The 23,223-nt window shown below is 43.8% G+C and overlaps 1 protein-coding gene, 1 non-coding gene and 1 pseudogene across 2 annotated transcripts in view; 2 read left to right on the top strand and 1 right to left on the bottom strand.

Annotated features, from left to right (window-relative positions):
- The window catches only part of LOC116468019 (putative neuroblastoma breakpoint family member 7), a 901,770-nt gene that overhangs the window by 824,504 nt on the left and 54,043 nt on the right, over positions 1-23,223 (bottom strand). The window lies entirely within an intron of this gene.
- On the top strand, positions 444-1,590 carry LOC131383576 (uncharacterized; annotated as a pseudogene).
- On the top strand, positions 12,243-12,314 carry TRNAQ-CUG (transfer RNA glutamine (anticodon CUG)). The gene has a single exon. It is a non-coding gene; the product is annotated as a tRNA-Gln (tRNA).

The following is a 23,223-nucleotide window of genomic DNA, read 5'->3' as shown; positions in this document are numbered from 1 at the left end:
CCACAGAATATCTGTGTGTAATGTCCACCATTTCCTTCGGTTGTACATCCCCTCAGTTACAGGAGGACACCTCTCCTCTCAGTGGAATATCATACATCGATGTGTAGAAAGTTTGTTGTGCCGGCAAGTAAATGACAAAAGGGACATTGATGGAACTGGGAAACAAATTAGAGTATGATTTGCTACTGCTTCCACGGAAGATAAATTTGCGGAATGTACTAAATTAGAAGCATTCAATAAATGCTGTAATGTAAAAATGGCACATCCTCTTCTCTACACTATAGAAATATCTGCACGAGTGTCCAAAGATATGTGTACAAGAATAGTGGAGATTGCAGCATCATTTGTAATCCTAAAGCCATGAAACCCATCTCATTTCAAAAACATCTTGAAAAGGGTTAAATCACGCACAAACAGAGGAAGAAACGCTGTTTTCACAAACGATGGCGAGGATCACCATGAGGATGACTGAGTCCACTGGTCACATTATTGATAGAGGAATTACTAAACCCAGGCACATCCGGGGACAGAATACTACTGTAACCGGTCTCCTATTATTAAACACGAAAAGCTCGAGGCACTTTACTCCCCCAAGCCTTCCATGGGAGCAAAGAACATTTTTATCACACCAGAAGTGAGTTCCTGTCTAAGGTCTCTGGGATTCTTGAGTTTGACAGGTACAAGGCACCATGGCCCTTGCCAAGCCTCAGACCTAAGAAGATGGGGAAGAGGATATGTGTGTCTCCTGATTAGGCTGGAGTTGATTGTATATCAACAGAAACCGGTTAAAACAACAAAGCGAGGCGTCGTCCCTGGTTGGGTTCGGACCACCAGCCTTTCTGTTAACAGCCAAACGCACTAACTGATTGCGCCACGGAGACCACTACTACTGATTCTACCGGGCGCTACATGCAGGGCACACTCACCAAACTCTCCCCATCCCTTTTGTCCTGAGGGCCTGCCCCTCAGGAGGAAAAACCAGAGAGATTAGAGCGGCGAGTCACGCTGATCACGTTGCACACCCGCCCGTTGGGAGATTCTGGAGCCAGAAGGACGGTCGAATGGCCTTCGCCCGCCCTGGCCCCTCGCCTGCTTCAGAAGCCCCCGGAAACGCCCCAGTCTGCGACCCGGGCCCGAGCCGCCTGGGGGCCCATGGGAAGCTGAATGCCTGGTGGGCTCCCAGGATGGCTCTTCCCGTTCTTTGCGCCGCCTTCACCCCGTGAGGGAGCATGTGCCCACCCTGCCCAGTCGCTTTAGGGGCCTCTGCAGAGCTTCCGCTGCCATCTTCGGATCCTGTGTCCGCAGGGGGTATCCACCAGGGCAAGGATCGTGGTGAGAGTTCCTCGTGGTCCCCTCGCGGGGAGCTGGGTCTGCCACTCACCAGGGCGCAGGACTAAGACTCGTCGAGTGAATCCATTGTCGCCTTTAACTTTTAGTCCTTTGAAGAGTCCTGAGAATGTAAATCATGAACTATTTTTCTGTGGGGAAGTTTTGTTTTGTTTTGCGACAGGGTCTCACTTGCTCGCCCAGGCTGGAGTGCAGTGGTGCAAACAAGGCTCACTGCAGGCTCGACCTCGCGGGGCCAAGTGATCTTCTTGCCTCAGCCCCAAGTAGCTGAGAAGACAGGCGCGCGCCACCACGCCCGGCTAATTTTTGTATTTTTTGTAGAGACAGGATTTCGACATGTTGCCGAGGCTCGTCACGAAGGGGAAGTAGGTTCTTTTTAAAAAGCATTTATTCCGATTGCTTTATCGGGCATCTGTGGGGCACGCAAGTGGCGAGGCCTCCAGTGACCTCTCTTGCCACTCTTAGGCAGGGAGCTGTGGGGACTCAGCTGCGCTGTTTTTGGGTGCCTGTCTTGCGCAGGAGGCCGGAGCCGGGCAAGGGGTGAATCCAACAGGGAATTGGGAGGAGGAGGGCAAGGAAGTCTGTAGAGGCGTGGACCAGGGAGACGAAACTTTCCAGTAGCTTTGTGCAGCGGTAAGGAGTACACAAGGGAGAGATGAGAAGTGTTTTTTTATTGTAGCAGAATGGGGAAGAAAGGGAGGAAAAACGGAGAGACACCAAGAACGAATGAAATCTACGCGCACCCTTAGGTCTCCAAAATGGAAGCAGGCCTGCATTAAGTTTAAAGAAAAGAGCCCCGAAGGCGCGCTTCAGCTCCTGTGGCTTGCAGTGATCGTATTGTTGTTAGTACTCTGCGCTGTGGCCACAGCAGCCTTGGCTCGAATCCGAGTCATGACCACATCCATTCTAGGGTGTAGTGCTTTTCTTTCCCTTTTGCCTCCAATCTCAGCCTAGACTGCGCCGCCGACCTGCGGCTAGAGAGGTCACAACTTTCCTGTGGCTTAGGAACTCCCGGTAGTGTTGAGAGTAGAAGGAACCCCTACCCTGCACGCCTAGGGGTCCGGTTATCTTGAAAGACTTTTGCCTCCTCTCTGAGCAAGTACAACACCCAAAAGGTGAGGTGCCCCCTCTCAGTCAGCCTTATTGGAATCTTTTACTGTTGACATAATGTGGCTGTACCCGCTTTTCTGACTCTGATATTTCAAGAATCCGTGGGGCCTTTTCAGGACAAATCAGAAATGAACAAGAGAAGATGAGAGTTCGCACTCCAACTGGGTATTTTAAGTAAAACCTAACGAATACAATAAAATCTAAAGTTAATGACTTTCTCCAACCCCAATTTTTAATTTTGTTTTTATTTATTTATTTTTTGCTACCAATAAATGACTGAATAATAATCCACAGAGACCAAAGTGCACCAATCTTAAGTGCATGGCCCAGTACATTTTGACAAAAGAAACCATCTCCTAGATCAAGTTACAGGACATTTTCAACAGACCAAAAAGTCGTGAGAGCCCCTTTTCAGTCAATCTTCACCCCATCCCCACTTAGGCAATCACTATTTGATTTCTATCTCTGTGGTATGCTTTTGCTTCTTGTAGAAATCACGTAAAGGACTACACTGATTTTGCCTGTGTTTTTTTTTTTAAATACAACAATTGTTATGAGATGTTTCCATTTTATGGCATGTATCTCAGCTCTTTGCTGTTATTAATGAGTGTTATTCCAACATGTGAGTATACTACAGTTGATGGACAACTGCGATATTTCTAGTTTGGGCTATTGTGAATAAGGTGTTTACAAATATTCTACCGTGGGTCTTTTTATGGTACTGTGCCTTCAATTCTGTTGAGCATGAACCGAGTAATGGAATGGCTGGGTCATGAAGTAGGTGTATTTTTAACTGTATTAGAAACTATCAGACAGTATTTTAGAATGACAGCACTATTGTATCCTCTTTTATTTTATTTTGCTTTATTTTATTTTATTTTTGAGACAGTCTCACTTTGTCACCCAGGCTGGAGTGCAATTGTACGATCTCTGCTCACTACAACCTCTGCCTCCCGGGTTCAAGCAATTCTCCTACTTCAGCCTCAACCTCCCAAGTAACTGGGATTACAGGTGCCCATCACCACGCCCAGCTAATTTTTGTATTTTTTAGTAGAGATGGGGTTGCACCACATTGGCCAGGCTGATCTCAAACTCCTGACCTCAAGTGATCCACCTAGCTCGGCCTCCCAAAGTGCTGGGATTACAGGCATGAGTCACCACTCCCACCCATACTATTGTATTCTCTTGCCAGCAACAAGAGTTACAGTTGCTCTGCGTTTTTATAAGCTAGTGGTTTCCCCTGTCTCTTAAATGTTACCCATTCTGATGGGTGTATAATGGTATATCATGGCATTTTAAATTTGTGTTTCCTGAATGAGTAATGATGCCAAGAATTCTTTCTTATGCCATTTGGCCATTAAGAAATTCTCTTTGGTAAACACTGTTCAAGTGTTTTGCCCATTTTACATTGGCTTGACTCTTTTCTTCCTCCCCACATTTATACACAAACTTTTCTATTTGAATAGAAAAGTTGAGAAGATAGTACACAGAATGGAGTAAAGAGGATGGAATGGGTTTTTGGAAACCAATTCACAATTTAAAGTTGTTTTAACATCCTCCATCCCTAAAGATCAATGTATGTTTTCCAAAGACATACCCTTATTGTTATGCAGAGAAAGTGTGAGATAAAAGAGCATACACTAAACTCTTCAGAAAGTGTTTCTGGAAGTGGACAGGGAAATGGGAGTGGGATAAACAGAGAAAAGAAGGAAAGACAGTAAGGGCCTTGCTGAGAGCAGCCACCATAATGTGCCCTGAGCTAAGGTACATGATTACCTTCTCCCGTGCACCTGAGATCTAAGAAAATATATTAACTAATCAGGGACATGCAATTTCAAAAACACTACAGGAAAACAGAAAATTCACCCGGACAGACCAGTCTAGTTAAGAAAGGCAGGAAGAGATTTTATAAACAAAGCAAAAATGCAGAAATCATACAATGAGGTGGTGGGAATGAGACTAACTATGCTGTCATCTCCAGTATAATACTAATTGCTGCGAATTACAATGCATTTAAGTCTCTCAGATGGGATAGAAAAGGAAATGCCAGCTCTAATGGTTTAATGGGCAGAAAAGGGTTAAATATTCAAAGACGTGCACATTATTTTATATATATATAAAAATTTTTTTTTTTTTGAGACGCAGTCTAGCTCTGTCACCAGGCTGGAGTGCAGTGGCACAATTTCAGCTCACTGCAACCTCCAACTCGTAGATTCAAGCGATTCTTCTGCCTCAGCCTCCCAAGTTGCTGGGACTACACTCATGCGCCACCATGCCCAGCTAATTTTTGTATTTTTAGTAGAGACAGGGTTTCACTATATTGGCCAGGCTGGTCTCGAACTCTTGACCTCGTGATCCACCACCTCAGCCTCCCAAAGTGCTGAGATTACAGATGTGAACGACAGCGCCAGGTCGAAAGCAGTGCACATTATCTTTAGCAAGCTAACGCAGAAACAGGAAACCAAACACTGAAGTTTTTATCGTTTCTTAAAGGCCAAGTGTGAACTATTGTGACAGCTTAGTCTGAGAGTTCCAGATACATAGCATGTTTTTTGCCCATTCGCTGGGTCTTTCCTCTCACATCCTAAGTGCTGAAAAGACACATGTGGCAGGGAAAGAGAATTTCTTGAGCTTGCCACAGTGGTGGAGGCATATAGGTCATGGTTGGCCACCATGACTCTCAACCTGAGTACAGGCACAATACCTGGTCACTTCTCTCACATGAAACAAAAGGCATCTACCACTGATGTTGGAGCAAGGAACCCTTCCAACCCTTGGCCCCAGGTACAGGCCAGCTGCTGAGGTAGAGTTAGACACAAAAGCTGTCTATACTAGACAAGGGAAGGAGACTCGCTTTTGCCCAAGACTTCCCATCATTGAAAGGTAGTGTTCCACTACCCCAAGGGGATGTCACAGGAACACTAGGATTCAGGGACCCATGGCCTGAGGTTTGGTGCACATTCAATGCAATCAGTAATATGAGTTGGTTTCAATCAATCATTTGAGTTGGTTGCAGAGCCTTTCCTTTAATGAGGAAAAACTGTGATGTGGGTACAAAGTTCCAACATCCAGAAAGATTGGCCTTGTCCTTAAGGATATTATATTGATTGGATTTCTCTCAACCTCCTTTAGTTGTGTTTAGCATTATTAAAATTAAGTGACATTCACTTGGATGAAGTGGTAATGAAAACAAGCTGTGAGAATTTCTAGTGATTTTTCATCCCAAGCCTTGTATCACTGTTGGGCCTTCATGTGTGTACTTGAAAACAAAACATGTACAATTGTTGCACTGGTTTGAAGATTTTAATGGTGAAAGCAACCTAATCAGTAATCAGTACCATATAGAGAAACCAATCTCGGAAATATGTGGTTATGCTCTTTTAAAATAGCTGAAAAGAAGGCCGGGTGTGGTGGCTTATTCCTATAATTTCAGCACTTTGGGAGGCCGAGTCGGGCAGATCACTGAAGGCCAGGAGTTCAAGACCAGAAGCCTGGCCAACATGGCGAAACCCTGTCTTTACTAAAAATACAAAAATCAGCTGGGCATGGTGGTGCACACCTGTAATTCCAGTTACTCAGGGGGCTGAGGCAGGAGAATCCCTTGAACCCAGGACTCGAAGGCAGAGGTTGCAGTGAGCTGAGATCCTGCCACTGTACCCCAACCTGGGTGACTGAGGGAGATTGTCTCAAAATAAATAAATAAAATAGCCGAAAAAAAATGACTGTGTGTTTATTCTCACTTTGTTCTTGTTTTGTTGTATAGTATTTAAATAAAAGGAGATTATTTATCCTCATACTGAATTTCCAAAACTGATATTTGCATTTAGTATTTTGTTAAATGATGGAGAGAAAATTTAATTGTCTTACTTTGAAAAGTTTGGCATGGGTTCTGTCACATTTTTGATGCTTTCGGTCACAGTTCTGTCATTAGAATGCTGACAATTAGTTACATGCAAGGAGTATCCTAACCACTTTAATACAATGGTTTGAGGTGCTGCAGGCAGTAACTACTGGACAGCAGATCATAGTGTTTTTATTGGTGACACGTTAGAGAGAAATAGAACTTTCTGCAGTACAAATGTCCTATTAACTAATCCTTATGCTATTAGCTTACAGGGCTTTGACTCCTGGGTCTGAAAAAGGCCCCTTCTCCTGCTAAATCTTGAATATTGACACCAATTAATGCCTTGTCTTCAGACCCTGGGGAGGATGACAAACAAAATGAACTACTTTCATGAGACACAGAACCATAAATTGAAACCATTCAATCCCTTTAGGTCCAACAATCCCACATGTCCCGTTTTCCACCTCATGCCCCCTCTTCCTCTAGACAGAAGAGGTGGGCACGTGAGAATTGTAAGGCTGGAGTTTGAGGGATAAGTTTAGTTCAGAGACTGTCTTTTCTTTCCCTTTCTTTCTTTTCTTTTCTTTTTTCTTTCTTTCTTTCCTTTCTTTGTGTGTGTGTGTGTGTGTTTTGGTAGACACAATGTTTCGCCATATTGCCCAGGCTAGACTCAAACTCCTAAGTTCAAGTGATCCACGCACTCTGGCCTCTCAAATTCAGAGATTTTCTATAAATTAGACTTTACGCTCAGGAGCACACTGATGCAAGGCCAGCATCTGGGCCCGTGTATTGCAATATCAGGGTTTTCTAGAGCATTTATCTACTCCTTAATACAAAAGTATAAAAGGTTATGAAAGGTTTTTGGAACTCTTACCTCATAGTCAAACTGACTTTTTTTTTTTATGCCTCCTTATAATCTGTTTACCAAAGGTATATTTTACTTTTCTTATACACCTTGCACATAAACTGTTTCTTTAATAGTACTCAGGAGGTCTTATTATTTTTAAATTATACAACTTTTTTTGCATAAAATTTTTTATAACTTTTTTCTTTCACGACTTCCGCAGACAATTTTTCAACATGTCTCAATTTTCTGACTTATTACAAACACTTTTTTCTTTAAACAACCAGTTAATTTATTTCAGGACAAGAATTTACCATATAACATTTTTTTTTGTAGAAATTCCACCTCCCCCTTTTTTTTCCTTTTTTAAAGCGAACTTTCTTTATGTCTTTGGACTAGACTGTCTAAGGCCACAAGATTAGAAGTTACCATAATACATGTTACACTGTTAACTTTTAGCAAACTTAACTTTTGTTGAAAACTTTGTAAGTTTGGGATTTCAATTGTCCTTCGCTATTAATAAGACCTTGTTTAGTCTAAATTAACTTAGAATTGGTACAGATGGCCTCTTTTTCTCTCTGCTGGTCTTTCCTTGCCTCTGCCAGCTGCTTATGCTGCTGTTCTCTTAACTACTGTGGGCGGGGAAAGGGGGTCTAAAACCAGCTGTAACTGTCTACCTACGGAAACTGGTCTCGGTGCCTTGGCTTAGAGGTTACCTTGTGCCATACCTTTGAAACAAGGGACCGGTCCAGGCTTCCTTCTGATGGCTAACCTACATCTAATGCTGGCCAGTCTACTTCACATGAAGTTCTAAGTTTGCCTGGAGTCATAGTGACTCCATAGTCTCCATTGAATCCTTTCTTGAAATTTTTTAACATAGTTCCTAGTGGGGTGGGCTTATTTGTGCCTGACCCATGTTTCTTCAAGACAAAACACCACGCTCACACCACACGCCACACACCACAAAACAAAAAACAGGTAAAAAGGGCACACACACACTTCTGCAGTTTACACCAAACCAAAATTAAAACCAAAATCAAAGTATCCAGAAATCCAAGCCAGGTCAAAACCAAAACCAAAGTATCACACAATCTAAGTCAAGTCAAAAACAAAAACCGAAGTGCCGGTACAGGCACACCGTGGGTGATCAGGCCACACTTCCACTCAAATGGAGTGGGCAAGTTCCCAAGACCGGTCCTGTCAAGCAATTCAAACCAAGTCAAAACCAAAACCAATGTGCCAATAAAGGCACACTGTGGGTGATTAGGCCACACTTCCACTCAAATGGAGTGGGCAAGTTCCAAAGATTAGTCTTACCAAGTTTCAGATGTCTGGACTCCAAGTGCCAGTTCCTTCCCTGTGTTCAGCCACTATGTTAATCCTCCATGGTGGCCTGCTACCCGTTGCTCTGGCGAGGCTTTCCACCAGGGCAATTGCCTACGCTGGAGCACTCTTTGGATCACGTCACTCAGGCTGGCCGGAGTCTCCTGCAGAGACGCTGCACAGCGCAGGCTCAAGCCGCCTAAGGGGCTGCCTGGGCCCTCTGTCAGTCACCTAAGGGGCTGCCTCTGTCAGTCACCTCGCTTCCCGGTAAGGGAACCAAGAAATGTAGCAGGACGAGTCGCAAACAAAACTTCTCAGACACCGAGTTGTAGAAGGAAGGGCTTTATTCAGCTGGGAGCATTGGCAAACTACTGCCTTAAAATCCGAGCTCCGGTCAAACTGATTATAATTAAACATGTGTATAAGGTTTTATTAAAATTAGCTTTAACATTTTAATACACCACACAAAGGTAAAATTTGGTTTTCTCTTTTGATCAAAATGTTTGTGTAGCATTAATAATAGATAAAATAATTTTGTTTACTTTCAAAGTAAACTGCAGGGCAAAAGAAGGGAGAGACAGATACACATGGCCTCATGTTGTCTTTGTTAGCTCTTACTGTTTAGAAAACTCAGCCTCTTTTCTAGCAAAGGGTGAATATTTTTGTTTTATCATTTTGGCTAAATGATTGACTATTCTAAGGTGACCTGTGATCCTATTTTGTGATGTCAAGTGTCTCAAAACTTTGATATCTGGCAAACTTTCTAAGAGTAAAGTTTCTAAATTCAGCCCTTTGGGCCTCAAATTAACTTTTTGGATACTAGGTTCTTGAGGTCCAAGAGAGCTATATTAGGCTTCTTAGGTTTATTTGTTATATAGAATTATGCACGAAGCATTGTCAAATCTGAGGTGGTGTTTCACTTCCTTTGGGTTCTATTGACACAGATGTGTTGTTAATGTGCGTTCCAGGATTGCATGAGATTCCTAGAGTTCTGATATGCTGTCAGTAATAATTATGATTATTATGTTAAATTGTTGTGTGCTGCAGAAACAACCGAATTCCCTTGTCAACTGTGTCTATAACTATGGCTGTCTTAAGGCTTTTGTCATCCACAATTGTTGTTTTGCTTTGATTCTTCTCAAAAAGTGACTTATAATCAGTTACAGTCCAGGCCTTGCTTCTTTGGGGGAGTCCATGAAAAGGACTCTTGGATGCAGGACTCTTCTGATTACTTTGGAGCTCGTGCCATTGAAGTAAAGAGAAATTTTCCAGGTCATTAATAGAAAGACTGATGTGTTCATGAAGATTGCTAGCCCAATGTGACGCAGAGCAGGAGTTGATTGCATGGATTGAACTAATAGAGGACTGAAATAAGTTTTTATGGCCTTTGTTTGTTTCAAACTTTGTTGATTCTTCAGAGTCTGGAGAACTTGTTTCCTTTTGAGTTATTTATAGCCTGCAACAATTGAGTAGAATAGTCTTCTAAATAGAATTTGAGGCTTATTTTTCTCTCTCTGCCAAATTTCTCCCGAATTTGTAAACTGAATATTCTTAACTCATGACAATGTGTTTGTTTGCGTAAGTTCAATAAGATTCTGTTTTCTTTTATAATGGGACACAAGTGGAGGAATTGGTAATTTTCCCAGGGCTTTGCCTGAAATGGCATTGTGAAATATTCCAGCAAAGCCTATTTAGGAGAGCCTATATGAATAAGGATTCTTGCTGCACTTTGTGTGGGTAATCAGGCCAAGTATATGGGACTGAAGCTTCTTTTGCAGGTAGGTTGGTCCTGCTGTGTTTTGTCTTTAGTGGAAGTGGGGGACTGGAGAGAGGAAGATTGTGTTTCAGGACAAACTACAGTATTAGATGAATGTTTGATTCCTGGGTGGCCATGCAGTCACCCATGGTGTGAAGCTGCTCAGGATGCCCCTTCTCCACATGACGCAGCCAGAAAGATGGATGACCAGATTCCCCATGATTGAGGAACTGACAAATAGAAAATGAGGACTGAAATCGACCCAAGAGTCTCACAGACAGTGTTTTTGGATAGACATAGAAATGGACCCTTCTGGTCTTAAAGCTTGAAACTTACATTTGTTTTATCTGAGTTTCTTCCTCAGCAAAGGCCTCTCAGGCCTCTCAAAAAGCATCATAGACCTGAAACTCAGCAGATCACAGCCTCCAGACAATGAGATGCCAGTCCCCTCACTCATCATGAGTGCTTCCTCACCCTTCCCTAGTTCCTCCTTTCCCACCCACAATTACATTTCTTCCTTGCTACATAAACCCCTCACTTTAGTTGATCAGGGAGATTGATTTGAGACTGATCTCCCATCTCCTCAGCTGCAGCACCCAATTAAAGCCTTCTTCCTCAGCAATACTCAATGTCTCAGTTATTGGCTTTCTGAGAGCTGAGCAGCAGGGCCTAGACCGAACTCCTGGGCTTTCAGTAACAATACATGTACACTTTTAAAGACTGTAATTAATGGGTCATGATATATTGACAAATTGTAATGGTATTGACTTGGCCAATACTGAGAAAATAAACTGTGCTTCAATGTCAGGGCCCTGCCTCCTGACCTCGACAGTATATGGCTGATTTTGAGTCATAGTAAGAGAGTATGGCCTGGTTTGAGTGCTTTATAGAAATGTAAACATGGCTGATTGCTTTTATTTTAAATCCAACAAATCTCCATTTCTGGTGAGAAAATTTTGTTAAAACCAACCACCAAACAAACATAGAAGAATATGAATAAAAAAGTAAAGGATTTCCTGCTTCCCAATCTCACTTGATTGCTGTCTTCTGTTATATACTACAGGGAGGAAGGGGGCAAGGTGCCCAGGAAGTCCCATGTCCTGTTTTGACAATCATCTGGCCTCCTTGGGCAAACGGAAAAGAGGGAAAGCATCAAGAAAATAACAGAAATTTTGCAGATATTTCATCTTCGGGCTGGGCGCGGTGGCTCACGCCTGTTATCAGAGCACTTCGGGAGGCCAAGGCAGGCAAATCACTTGAGTTCAAGAGTTCAAGACCAGCCCGGCCAACATGGCGAAACCTCATCTCTACTAAATATACAAAAATTAGCTGGACATGGTGGCCCACACTTGTAATCCCAGCCACTGGGGATTACAATCACTTGAACCAAAAAAAAAAAAGGAAGGAAGGAAGGAAGGAAAGAAAAAAAAAAAAAAAAAAAAAAAAAAAAAAAAAAAAAAAAAAAAAGGAAGGAAGGAAGGAAGGAAGGAAGGAAGGAAAGAAGGAAGGAAGGAAAGAAAGAAAGAGAAATTTCGTCTCGGCACAGGAAACTGCCACCGAGGCTTTGAGGAAAGAAAGAAAAGAAAGAAAGAAAGAGAGAGAGAGAGAAAGAAAGAGAAAGAAAGAAAGAGGGAGGGAGGGAAAGGAAGGAAGGAAGGAAGGAAGGAAGGAAGGAAGGAAGGAAGGAAGGAAGGAAGGAAGGAAGGAAGGAAGGAATTTCACCTCAAAACAGGACCCAGGCTGTGCCGGTCCTGAAGCCTCTATGACCGAGGCTTCAAGGGCTCTTCTCTGGCCCTAAATCCACAGTGGATTTTGCCTTATTTTCCGAGGTGCACGTAAAATGATAGAAGTCGATCAAAGGAGAGGGCAGAGAGAAAGCAAGAGGGATGGCTCCTTCCTGCAGGTCCACCTTCCTCAAGTATCGCTTGTGAGATCAAAAGAAATGCCTTGACATGGGTGGGTGGGAACTATTGCTACTTACTAGGAATCCACACACCTCCAGCAAAGTTGCATTATGAGGTTCCATGGTGTAATGGTGAGCACTCTGGACTCTGAATCCAGCGATCCGAGTTCGAGTCTCGGTGGAACCTTTCTGTTTAATTGGGACGATAATGCCGTATTTTACTCCCTAAATGGAATGGGGATTCCGCTGACGTTCAGAAGCTCTGCGCTGCGGGCCTCCGTGTCCCTTCTGCTCCCGCTGTCTGAGCCTCGCGATGTCCCCCGCGCTGTTCGTCCCCTCTTCGTCTCCCTCTTGGGTGTTCCGGGTCCCAGAAACTGGGTTATCACAGTGGCCCTGACCACAGGGAAATTGCCGAATCATCCAGTTGGGATCACCGAGACTGCAGAGTCCCCTTCCTGGGCGAGCCTCCTGGCCCAGTGCTATCGGAGGCCCGGACACCCCCGCCAGGGACCCAGCGACCCAACAAGTCCCCACCCCCTCTAAGGGCGACCTGGGCCTCGGGGTGAGAGGTCTCCTACACTAAAAAGGCTGCCGCCCCTCAATCCTAGACCCCGAGATTCCTTTCACTCGGGAAATCTCGTAATGGCACCCATTATCATTTTGGTAAGTAAATGGTGGCGTGAGAAATTTTGATGGGGTTAGCTCAGTCATTGGAGATTGTGTCTCAGTTTAGGGTCGATGGTTCGAGACCTAACTTGGGAGTAGCACTGTTTTATTCAGATGGCCCATCCTATTCCGAATGTTAATTTATTCTGTTCTTCATATTCAGATTTGTATGCCGAATTTCTAGCTCCTACGTCTCAATTGCCTGTTCTAAAAGTCGCTGTTTCGCTAAGCTTTGGAACCCGACTCCGAGAAATCTATTCGTTCGTCCCAAGATCTCAGCCAGAAAGAGAAATCCGTGCGGCGGCCTCTTCTAGCTCGCGGGCTGGGAGGCCCCGTCCTGATCCTCGGTCGCCCAGGCCGACCTCCCTCAGGGCCACGGGGAAGAGGAACCTGAGCAGCTCTGAGGGTCGAGTCTCTGACAGTGGGGCTCCCCCTCCTCCTGCCAGGACCCTGCCCCAAGGAGAAGACGCCTTAGGACGCTACCAGAGTTAAAAAATGTTTTCTCTTGCTCTTCAGAGCACTTGGGATAAGGCTCCTACTAACATGTCCCTCCAGGCGCTCAGGACCATCCCTCTGATTTTCATATTTTCGGGCTGAGAGCGTTTAGGAAGGACTGAAAAACACTGCAGTATTTGAGGCGCTAAGCTTGGAGGATGAGGGTGTGGGAGAGGACGCCTTCTTGGCTCCTTGGAGTGGACTGGCAGGTAAGGAAACACAAACTCCGTTTCCCCTTGCAGGCTGGACTGTAGGGCCTGGGATGGAAAACTGGACAGTCAAAGAGTAACAGTATTTATGTAGAGGTTGGCTGCATTCATTAAAAATTGTTATCCCTACAGATAAGTGTAGGAAGGGACCGGGGCACTGCTATTCACCACCAGCTTTGCAGCATATGTCACTTTGATAACAGTGTATAGTGCATAAAAAATTCATTGCTGTTTACAAATAATTGATCACAACCAGTTACGGATTTCTTTGTTCCTTCTCCACTTCCACTGCTTCACTTGACTAGCCTTATAGGAAAAAAAGTTATTTGTAAATATGATATTGTTTCAGTTGATCTTCAGCCCACCCATTCCCCACCTGCTGAAAGTAGCTGGAACAACACGTGTGCACCACGTGCTGGGCTCATTTTTGTATTTTTAGTAGAGAGGGGCTTTTGCCATGTTGTCCAGGCAGCTCTCGAATGCCTGGACTCAAGTGATCCACTTGCCTGGGCCTCCCTACACCTCCCTGCTGGGATTACAGGCATGAGCCACCCCACTCGGCCGTCAATTGTATTTTGAATTTAAAGGTTTTGTAGTCATCACTCTTCAAAGATTCTGGGTTTTGTTGCATGTGCATGATGGGATTCAGGACATGCTACTCCAAAATATAACATCTTGGGGTATTGAATATTTTATGTTAAGGGAATTTGAATAAACAACAGAAGCAGGAAGGTCAGTATCACCCTCCCCCTGCCCTTCTTTCCTGAAGTCGATTGTAAGACCCTTATGTGAGAGGTGCCCTCTCTGTACCCAGAGGAAAGGTGCATCCTGGAGTGTGAAGACACAGGGACACAGAGAAGAGCCTGAACACAGAGGCCTGGCTATGTTTTCCCCAGTTTGTTACTGTTAGATCATACTTCTATTGTCTTATCATACTTCTCCATGACTATGCATTCTTCAATAAAACTGCTCTTTAAAAACAAACAAACAAACAAAAAACTGAGGTTTAGCTGTTTCCATGGGCCTTCATTTCCTTTGGAAGGCCTTCCTGTCACGTAAAACTTACATTAAATATATATATATTAAAAATATCTGCTCTTCTCTTGTTAGTCTGTCTTTTGCTGTAAGGGTCTCATCAGTGAACCTAGGCTGGCTGAGGAAAAGTCATATTTCCTCTCTTACTTGTACAAATGTCTTCGACTGTAAAACTATAAAAATTTTATTGGGGCAGATTTGAAGCAAGAAACTGCATCATTATTCACCTTTGGATGAGCTGAACAGATGAGCTAATAAACTCCCAGTTCCCCCCAGATAGAAATACTTCTCTGGCTCATTCCCTGTAGCTCCTAGAGGGTCAAACCTGCTGGAGATTGAGGGGCCTTCCTGGGGTCTCCCAGCCCAGGAGGTTACTGCTGGTGAGAGGATTGCTGCAGTCTCCCTGGGAGGGTGCACGGCCATTGGAAAGTATCACTGCTGTAACTTCAGTACAACCGGTTTTCATCACATCTGCTCTTTGTGCATGCAGTCTTGCAGGCAAAATACAAGAGCTAACATGCATATGAGTAACATATGCACATCATCAACTGTGCCTGCAACACAAAGTGCCACATGTCAGGCACAGTTGATGAGTGTGCATATGTTTATTCATTTAGTCCTTACCTCAGGCCGAGGTCACACCATCACCTTCATCTTCCATATCAGAAAACTGAGATGCACAAAGACGTTAAGTGACCTGTCCAGGGTCACTCAGCCAGCAAAGAAGAATTTGAAAGCAGGAATTTGAAGTGAAGGCAGCCTGGCTCCAGAAGACATTCTCAGAACCACTGCGTTTCTACTGCTCCTAACAAAACCACCCTTGCAAAAATTATGACAGTGAGAAAAACCTGACATAGGAAAACTATGACTGTGAAAGAAATCTGACCTGAATGCATCTTGCTTCTAACCTCTGAGCTGCCCTTGTCCATTCCTGGGCATAGGCTAGGCTAACTATGAGAGGAGTTTAGTTTAGTCTAAGTCTGAAACAGAGATGATTGCCGCTTCCTGAGACAAACCCCTTCCTTTCTTGGGGATCACACCTCCTTAGCAAAGCTAACAAATTAGGCACGAGATTGGAAATTATGGCTCAGGAGCCATGCAGCCAGAAGCCACATGATTCCTAAGATCCCCAATTGTGCCTATATTTAATATTATTCGTGTCAAACCTAATATTGGTGTTTAAGATATTTTTCAGACCGTGCCTTGTGATGGACTAGCTGGTGCCACTCAGACTGGTAAACTGGCTCATCTGGTCCTGTGGCCCCCATCCAGGGACTGACTCAGTGCAAGTAAACAAGCTCTTATACCCTGTGATTTCCAACCAATCAGCTTTGCACATTCCCTAGCCCCCTGCCTGCCAAACTATCCTTAAAAAACAAAAAGCAGAAACAAAAACAAAAAACAAAAAAAACCAAAAACCCTAGTCTCTGAATTTTGAGGGAGGCAGATTTGAGTAATAATAAACCCCTGTTCTGGTCCATCAGCTGCCTCTGCATTTATTAAATTATTTCTCTATTATAGAAAACCTGCTGTTCTCGGCTCCATTGGCTTATCTGGGCAATGGGCAAAATAAACCTACCGGGCAGTTACACTAATAAGAGAGAAACACAAATTGTAAGCATGCTTGAAAAGAAATGTAAGTCTGTGTATTTCTTTTGAAGAAACACAAAAGGAGGAGGAATGATAAGACAGGTAATATACTGGCCTCTGTCCTAAATATTTTCGTGATTCTCCTGCCTCCTTCATATCCTTCTTATCCCAACAACTTCTCCCCAGAAACCTTTAACTTAAACACGGTCCTGCCAGAACTGGGTTTGTCCTTCCCTTTACATTTTCCTCTCACCTGCCCCACACCCCTTCCAAATCTAATCTGTTCTTTCACTTCCAGGTCATTGAGGATTTTTCATTTAAAAATATAAAAAATTCATAAAGAGGAAGATAACTGGTCATCCATATTCACACCTCCTGGAATTAGCTACTGTTAACATATCTACATATTTTTCTTCCGAATCATTTTTAAGCTATTGTCTTTTTTAAAAAAAATTTATACATGCTAAGTATAGACCGTATTAACAGTAGAGAAAATGTAAACATATGTAAAATTTTTCATCACCTTAAGTTCAAAAATAACTTCTCATAACATTCGGGCAACACTGGAGTCATGGTGTTGTTATATCTACAGAGAGAAGAATGTATATTTTAGCTAGACTGTTCCCCCCAGGCCCCACAAAGGAAAAAAGAAGAAAAAATAATAAAGAAGGATATATATACCTGAAAAAATTATAAAATAATAAAAATATATAAAATATATATTTAATAATATATAAAATTATACATTATATATAATTCTATATTTAAAATATAAAAATATATAAACATATATATGTATGCTTTTATAAAACTGAGCTTAGACTCTATTTTTATTTTACAAATATTCCATTTAATAGTGCATGAACTTAACTGCAGACAAAGAGACAGAAACAGAAATGAAGGAATTCCTGAACTCCCTAGCACAGTTAGAAAGACATTTTTCTAAACGACTCCTCTAAGGGTAAACATACATTGAATTAAGTAGAAGACATTAAGATTTGGAGTGGTTTTCTTATTCCTTTTTACAACCAAGTTGATTAAGGTGTGAGTTGACTATGGTACAATGCATCCTTTTCAGGTTTGATGACGTGTCTATTACTCTAAAAGGTCCTCTTGTGCCCTTTGCAAGTCAGTCCCGCGCTCCCCCTACCCCAGCAATCAATGATGTGTTTTCTGTCACTATACAGGTTAGTTTTACCTGTTCTAGAAATTCACCTTGATGGCGCCACACAGGATGCACTCTTTTCATCACTTGGCATGATGTTTTGGAGATAATCCATGCCATCTCATGTTTCTGTAATGTGTCCCATTTTATTGCTGGGTAGTTCGGGTAGATCGCCCCACATTCTGCCGACAAGTGAGACTGCGGTTCTGACCTGAGGGCCTCGGTGAACATGAGCAACGGCAGCTGGGCGCGGGGAGAGCCGTTCCCCTACAGAAAGCAAGCGTGTTGTGTCTACAACCGAACGGGGACACTGCTTTCGTCCCAAAGAACAGCACCAAAGGCCCTGCTTTCATCCCAAAGAACAGCACCCGTCTGCCTAGAGTTTCTACCTGGCTCTAGGAGGTGAGAACACACTCCCTGCTAGCACAGAAATCCTACAAACTTCTGTGGGGGCTGCGGTTAGAAGCACAGGCTGTGTGAAAGGGCTACGAAAAAACACGAAGGTTTTCACAGAGGGTGAGAACCCAAGACACTGGAGACAATGAAGCAATCTTGAAAAAGCAGCCCCACGTATAAAGGGAAGAGAAAAGACTGGGGCCACTTAGCTTGTGTTAAGCAAGCTCACGACAGCGGCGGAGAGGACGGTAACACAATACTTTCTCTTCCTTATGCTTGCGACTGTAAGGATAACACTTTCCATGACGACAAAGCAACTAACCCGTAGAAAGTTACGTAGAACCCACCTTTCGCACTACAAGATTTCAGCGGAAAGCACTAATGCAGTACTCCTTTGCTATTACACCACCAAATTTGCCACATTTGGATTAATCGTAGTGTCACCACACCCAGGGCGCAACGGGTTAAAAAAAAAAAAAAAAAAAGCCATGAAAAACCACCTTCATGCCATCATCTCGGTTCCCAGATTATTGTAAGTTCTCGCGTCTCCGCCCTGCTACTGTTCCTCATGCCTCACCCTTTTATCACACACGATCAATTGCCCAGCGCACCCCCGGAGCCCTCCTAGCCTTGAAACACAGCTGGGACTTTCATGTCCGAACAGCAGTCCTGGACTCGCTCCCACAGCACGGGAACTCCTTCGTAGCGAAGCAGCCGGTGGCGAAGCAGCAGCCCCTGCGCTGCCTCATCTACATAGAAGTCGCCCTATCCGCGATGTCACCGACAGCGCCTTTCCCGTCGGGCTCTGCTTTTCCCTCTAGTTTTTCACCACTCAGCTGAACAACAGGCTACCAGAGCCTGCGAGGACAGTGACGTCTGCTTTTCCTTCCCCGCTCCGATCTTAACAAAGAAGCAGGTGTTTCTGTTGTAGTTTTTTGTTTTTAGCCGGAGTCTTGCTCTGTTGCCCAGGCTGGAGTGCAGTCGCATGATCTCTGATTCCTGCAACCTCGGCCTCCAGGGTTGAAGCGATTCTCCTGCCTCAGGCTTCTGCATAGCTGGGATTGCAGGAGCACACCACCAATCCCTGCTAATTTTTGTATTTTTAGTAGAGACGGGGTTTCACCATGTTGGCCAAGCTGATCTCGAACTCCTGACCTCAGGTGATCCGCCGGCCTCGGCCTCCCAAAGTGCTGGGATTACAGGCGTGAGCCATCACGCCCGCCCAGAAGTCGGTTCTTAGCCTGTGTTGCCGAGGACCTCTTTGGCAGACAGCTGGAGCCTGTCCACCCTTCTTCAAAGAATGGCTTGTAATGCGCAGACTAAAACATGTAGGATTACACAAGAAACTGGTTCTCTTCCCATCGTTATCCTTGTGATGTAGCATTCTACTTGAAATTGGAAGCCGTTCAATATCAGAGAGAAACCATATCTGTGAAACTAGAGATGCTGCTCAGATGACTGCAAACCAGCCATCCTTACTTGTTTCACCACTAGTAGTGTTATAAGGACGGTGGTCCAATTTCATGAATCTTGTAGGGTTTTTTCAAATACAGCAATGTCCAGCAGAGCACACTGGACACTCAGGCATGGTGCTGGAGTTCGTCATCTCTTCCACGACCTTCTCTAGACCTTAGCACTTAACCTTATGTTAGCACTTTATATTCTGCAAAGATAGAAACAAAGTGGTCCAAATTTGGAGAAAAAAAAATTGGGAGGACATTTTATTTCAGGTGCTTAACTGATTACTTTTAATCTGTAGAATACAACCCCAAACTCCACAATACTCCACAAATAATACTCCACAGACTCCAAATCTATCAGGTGAGTTTTTCCTGTCCTTTGCTTTCATATAAATCAAATCATAAAGTGTGTAGTGGGTTTTGCGGGAATATAACTGCCCAATGGGTTCCCGTTGCCTGCCGCCTAGACAGAACCAATTTATCAAGACAGGGGAATTGCAATAAAGAAAGTTATTTACCCAGAGCCGGCTGTGTGGGAGACCAGAGTTTTATTATTACTCAAATCAGTCTTCCTGAGCATTCTGGGACCAGAGTTTTTAAGGATAATTTGGTGGGTGGGGGACAGTGAGTTGGGAGTTCTGATTGGTCAGGTGAGAGATGAACTCATAGAGAGCTAAAGCATCCTCTTGAGCTGGGTCAGTTCCTGGGTGGGGGCCACAAGATCAGATGAGCTGGTTTATCCATCTGGGTGGTGCCAGCTGATGCATCGAGTGCAGGGCTACAAAATACCTCACGCACCGATCTTAGGTTTTACAATAGTGATGTGATCCCCAGGAACTATTTGGGGAGGTTTAGAATCTTGTAAGCAGGAGGCTGCGTGATCCTAAACCATCATTTCTAATCTCGTGGCTAATTGTTTAGTCCTGCAAAGGAAGTCTAGTCCCCAGGCAGGAAGGGGATTTGTTTTCGGAAAGAGCTGTTATCATCTTTATTTCACAGCTAAACCATAAACTAAGTTCCTCTCAAAGTTATTTTGGCCTGTGCCCAGGAATGAACAAGGACAGCTTGGACATTGGAAAAAAATGGAAGCAGTTAGGTCAAATCTCTTTCGCTGTGATAATTCTCCCAGTTATAATTTTTGCAAAGTCGGTCTCAGGAGCAGAGGCATAGGTTTGACTTCTTTCACTCAGTCTTACATGTATGAATTTTTCATGTTATTCATGTGGTTATTTGTTTCTGTGTGTATTCCTTTGTATGAATATAGGCCAACTTATTTATTCTACCGTTGCTGAACATGTTGACCTAAAAGAAAGAGACTGAAGCACAAACTCTAAAAAAATGTAGAGTTTACTTGAGCCAAAGTGAAGGCAGCTGCCTGGAAGACTCACACCCCAAGAACCTTGGATCTGAGCTACCTTTGGCCTTTGTCACAAGCAGGTTTTTAAAGGTTAAAAAGGGGGACACACAATGAGCTGATGGAAAGGTGGCTGTCAGGAATTCTCATTGGTTTTCAGAAATAGTGTTGATGAGAGCTTGGCTATCCGTTGTTAAACGGTGTGGGATACAGTGTTTGGTGTGGCATTATTAGATTAATTTACAGCTAACTGGGGTGATAGCAAGCAGTTTCAACAGTTGAATACATAGCTCAAAAGGAAGGAAGCAGAAAGTGGTTGCTGTCTTGATTTAATGTCTCTCTGATCATGTGAAGTGGCTCACATTCCTCAGACAAAAATTCTTTAAAAAATCTTTCTTCTTGAAAGCATTGATGATCAAAAGCTCAGCCAAGGTGTCCCTGTTTGCCAGGAAGGCTCATTCCCAGATAGTCTTTCCCACACTGAGGGCAGGGGAGGAAAGGAGAAAGAGACCTCAGTTAAGTCTAAAGCTATCACTTGTTGAATCATCTCTAGTGTTCAGATACCATAAAATCAGTTTTCTCAGAAGTAAAACAAGAAATATATAACATTAATAATTTGAATAGTACACATATAATGCACACAACAATGAATCACAAAGAGAATCTGTATGCCAGAACAGTAAGGGAACCTATTCCATTAGGGAGCCAACTAAAAACATCAGGGAAAACATCACATACCAGTTCTTCTTTCATGATTTCTTGTAGCCAAATGACTTCTAATTTTTCCTAGATGAGGTTCTACATCATGGGAGTATTTATTTTTGTATACGCAACAAGAGGTTGTAAACACCACACATCCACCTCCCTGCTCAGCTAAATCTATCATCTAAAGTGGGCTGCAGAGGCTGCTGTTCCTGGGGCTCTCTCCTTGGTGTTCTGGGCTGCGTTGTACTAAGTGGAGAAGGTGATTGTGGGCAAGCGTTGTGCAGAGATCACAACCAGGTGGGCAGGGGCTGCTCTCTCCACACTATCAGTTGACAATGTATAATTCCTTTTATGAACTCTTGTGCGTGCTGCTGTATTGTTTTTGTTTTGTTTTTATTTTTTTGAGACAGACTCTCTGTCTCCCAGGCTGGAGTGCAGTGGCACGATCTCGGCTTACTGCAGCCTCTGCCTCCTGGGTTCACGCGATTCTCCTGCCACAGCCTCTCAAGTTGCTAGGACTACAGGCACACGCCACTGTGCCCAGCTAATTTTTGTATTTTTAGTAGAGATGGGGTTTCACCATGTTGGCCAGGATGGTCTCAAACTCCTGACCTCTAATGAAGGATTTCTAACCATGGGAAGCAACATCCCATCAAAGCAAAAGCATGCTCCCCCGAAAATGTTTGGAGTTACTTTCTTAATGGACAGGCAGATAATTAGCAAATTTTCCCCCAACAGGATCTCCATCTATTACTAAAACAGAGTGGTGGGCATGCCTAATGAAAAGCTTGAGGACACTCATCCAATTTTTTGTTTGTTTGGTTGGTTGGTTGTATTTTTTTTTAGATGGAGTCGCACTCTGTCTCCTAGGCTGAAGTGCAGTGGCGTGATCTTGGCTCACTGCAACATCTGCCTCCTGGGTTCAAGTGATTCTCCTACCTCAGCCTCCTGAGTAGCTGGGAGTACATGTGAACACCACTATACCCAGATAATTTTTGTATTTTCAGTAGAGACGAGGTTTCACAATGTTGGCCAGGCTGATCTCGAACCCCTGACCACAGGTGATTCACCCGCCTTGGCCTCCTCACTCATCCAGTGTTGGATTTCTTCAGAGCTATATATGTATATAGGGGTGACCAAATATCCTAAAAGATATTGCACTTCATCATTCCATGCCTTCAGACATTTAAGGGCCGTGGATGGTGATCTCCTCCACAGACAAAATAAATGCTGGTGCATAACAGGTAAGTGTAGTATAATTTGCGTACATCAGCTTTCGGCATTTAAACCATGGGTCACACATGTTAGAGCAAGAGGGCAGGTTGGACCCTGATAGCAGGAGGGAGTGTTTTTCTCTTAACTTTCCAATAGCATCATGGTATTTACCACTGTCATTTCAGAGTGAGGCAACAATTTTTTGTTTGGTTGGTTTTGTTTAGGATTTTTGTTTCTTTTCAGCCAGGGTCTCACTGTTGCCCACACTGGAGTGCTGTGGCAAGATCACAGGCCAGTACAGTCTTGACCTCTTGACCTTCAGGGCTCAATGAATCATCCTGCCTCAGTTTCCCAAGTGCTGGAGTTACAGGGACACACCACCACCATGCCCAGCTTATTTATTTACTTTCTGAGACAGGGTCTCACTCTTTTGCCCAGTCCGGAGTGCAGTGGTGTCATCAGAATTCACTGCAGGCTCGAACTCCTGGGCTCCAGTCATCCTATCACCTCATACTCCTGAGTAGCTGGGACTAAAGGTGGGCACTGCCATGCCCAGCTAATTTTTGTATATTTTGTAGAGACAGGGTTTCACCACTTTGCCCAGGCTAGTCTCAAACTCCTGGGCTCAAGTGATCCTCCTGCCTCGGCCTCCCAAAATGCTGGGATTACAGGCAGTTATTTTGACAGTACATTTGTGATGGGTTAAACTGAAACATGGGGCAGGAAGGTAAGGATGAGTCAGATAAATTCGATAAACAGATTTTGCTTGACGTGACCCTCGTTTGCGTTGTCAGTGCAATCAGGAG

The sequence above is a fragment of the Hylobates moloch genome, unplaced genomic scaffold (assembly GCF_009828535.3).
Source record: "Hylobates moloch isolate HMO894 unplaced genomic scaffold, HMol_V3 SCAFFOLD_5, whole genome shotgun sequence".
NCBI lineage: Eukaryota > Metazoa > Chordata > Mammalia > Primates > Hylobatidae > Hylobates > Hylobates moloch.
This window is presented reverse-complemented; position numbering and strand designations above follow the sequence as displayed.